This window comes from Scyliorhinus torazame, chromosome 1 (genome assembly GCF_047496885.1).
Source record: "Scyliorhinus torazame isolate Kashiwa2021f chromosome 1, sScyTor2.1, whole genome shotgun sequence".
Taxonomy (NCBI): Eukaryota; Metazoa; Chordata; class Chondrichthyes; order Carcharhiniformes; family Scyliorhinidae; genus Scyliorhinus; species Scyliorhinus torazame.
Genome location: NC_092707.1, coordinates 186,704,266 through 186,706,366, shown reverse-complemented (window position 1 = coordinate 186,706,366; position 2,101 = coordinate 186,704,266). Strand labels below are relative to the sequence as shown.

Sequence of the window (2,101 nt, the reverse complement as noted above, 5' to 3'; positions counted from 1 at the left end):
AGGATTTTTCAGCTCTTCCCACTGGTGGGATCTTCCCCGGTGGCGGGGTGGATGAGCCACACAAAGTTCTGAAGTCATCAGCGGGACTGGAAGATTCCGCCAGCAGCCAATAGCGAGCCTCCTGTGCCGCTGAATAACATGCTGCGTGGGTTGGTGGGGGGACGGGGGGGGGGGTGGTGAATGGAAAATGTCGCCCAAAAGGTTGTGAATCTTTGGAATTCTCTACCCCAGAGGATTGTGGACGTTCCATTGTTGAATACATTTAATGCTGGGATAGAAAGACTTTCAGTCTCTCAGGGATATGGGGAACGGGCAGAAAAGAGGAGTTGAAACCCGACATCAGCCATGATCGCATCGAATGGTAGAACAGGCTCAATGGGACAGATTAACTACTATTTCTTGTGTTATAATTGGAAATACTGCAGAGCAGAAGGAAGCCATTCGGCCCATTGCATCTGCAGCGATCCTCTGAAAGAGTACCCTACCTTGGTCCTCTCCCCCACCTATCCCCATAACCCCACCTAACCTATACTTCCTTGGACACTAAGGGACCATTTAGCATGTCAAATCCACCTAACTGCACATCGTTGGACTGCAGAAGGAAACCGCAGCACCTGGAAGAAACGCACGCAGACACGGGGAGAAAGCGCAAACTCCAAACTGACAGTCATCCGAGGCCAAAATTGAACTCAAGTCCCTGGCGCTGTGAGGCAGCAACTGTGCTACCGTGCCACCTGTGTTTAATTAAATATTCAGCCATCAACAATTGTCATCCTATTAACAGAAATTGAAAGACCACTCAGCAACAAACTGCATTTAGCGAGTGTCTTTAACATACTAAAAATATCCCAAAGTGCATCACAAGCATAATCGGACAATAATTAATATCAAACCAAATAAGACATTTGATCAGGTGAAGTTTATTATTATGGAATCTGCTTCCATTACCCTGTCAGCCTGAGCATCCAAGACCATTACATCTTACTGCAGAATTAAAAACTCCTTTTCCCTTTGGTTCCTTTGTCACTTGTCTTCCATTGCATTCCAAAGGTTTCTGACTTTTCATCCAGTGGAAAGCTTCTCTTCAAATCTCCTCTATTAACTCTCCCTTTGACTTCCTCTACTGCCTGTCCAAACAGATAACAATGATGTATCAGTCAATATTAATTACTCTTATAATCAAACATTGCTCTTTTACATGATGCCTGAATAAAAAAATGATAAACAAAGACACAGCATCAAGTGCAATCATGTATTAACAGCAGTCAGAGCATAAATCATGGAAAATACTTTCTCCATTCTATCAAATAGAACTTAAATTAACAACGGCCTTGATTTTAGATTCAGCAGAATGGAAAGACAGGTGACTCAAATCAACACTATTTCATATACTCCATACGTTACACCACATATCACTGAAAGTTTTCAATTTGATTCAAAACATTTGCCGCCTCCAGCTCCATGAGGTCCTGTCCCTTTCACCATCCACAATATTATTATTCTGGAAGAACTGCTTACCTCCAGACACAGCTAACAGTAACCACTTTACACCATGCATGCTGAGCGATAACAAAATAAGTTCAGATTCGCAGGCTGTTTCCACTGTGATATTACTGAAGGGTGTTTGTCGGGATTTCACCTCTGCTATGGAAATACTGATACTGGGAGAAAACTGTCTGGGGCTTATGTACAATGCCGATGTGATCACAAAAGCCTTTCAACACACTGCTGAGGTTCTTTCATGAATAATAGCAAACTAGATGAGATATTGAGGTGCCTGGTACCCTCAGGATAACACTTTTGCAAGAAGCTTCTTCGGGAGGAGATTAGGCAAAATTGACAGTATCAGAATACAAAAAAACCAAAGAAAAGTAGCAGTAGGCCGATTTGAACAAGTTCTTCTCCAGCAATTTCTTCTCAAATAAACTGACACTTGGCAAGTTCACGACTGACATCTGTGTCCAAGGAGTGGCATGATATGCTTTATTGATTGGGTAAGCAGATGAAGAAATAAAATTTGATGTGAAATATTCCTCTTTTTTTTCCCCCATGGGAGGAGTGAGGAGTTACTGGATGGCTCAAATAGTTCATGGTTCAAGTG

At 42.6% G+C, this 2,101-nt stretch overlaps 1 long non-coding RNA gene across 1 annotated transcript; it reads right to left on the bottom strand.

The window, feature by feature from the left end:
* Positions 1 to 900: 900 nt before the first annotated feature.
* LOC140429961 (uncharacterized) lies at positions 901 to 1,901 on the bottom strand. Its single transcript, XR_011949243.1, has 2 exons — positions 1,519 to 1,901; positions 901 to 1,127 (listed from the first exon to the last, which is right to left on the bottom strand). It is a non-coding gene; the product is annotated as an uncharacterized lncRNA (long non-coding RNA).
* Between the last annotated feature and the right edge of the window lie 200 nt (positions 1,902 to 2,101).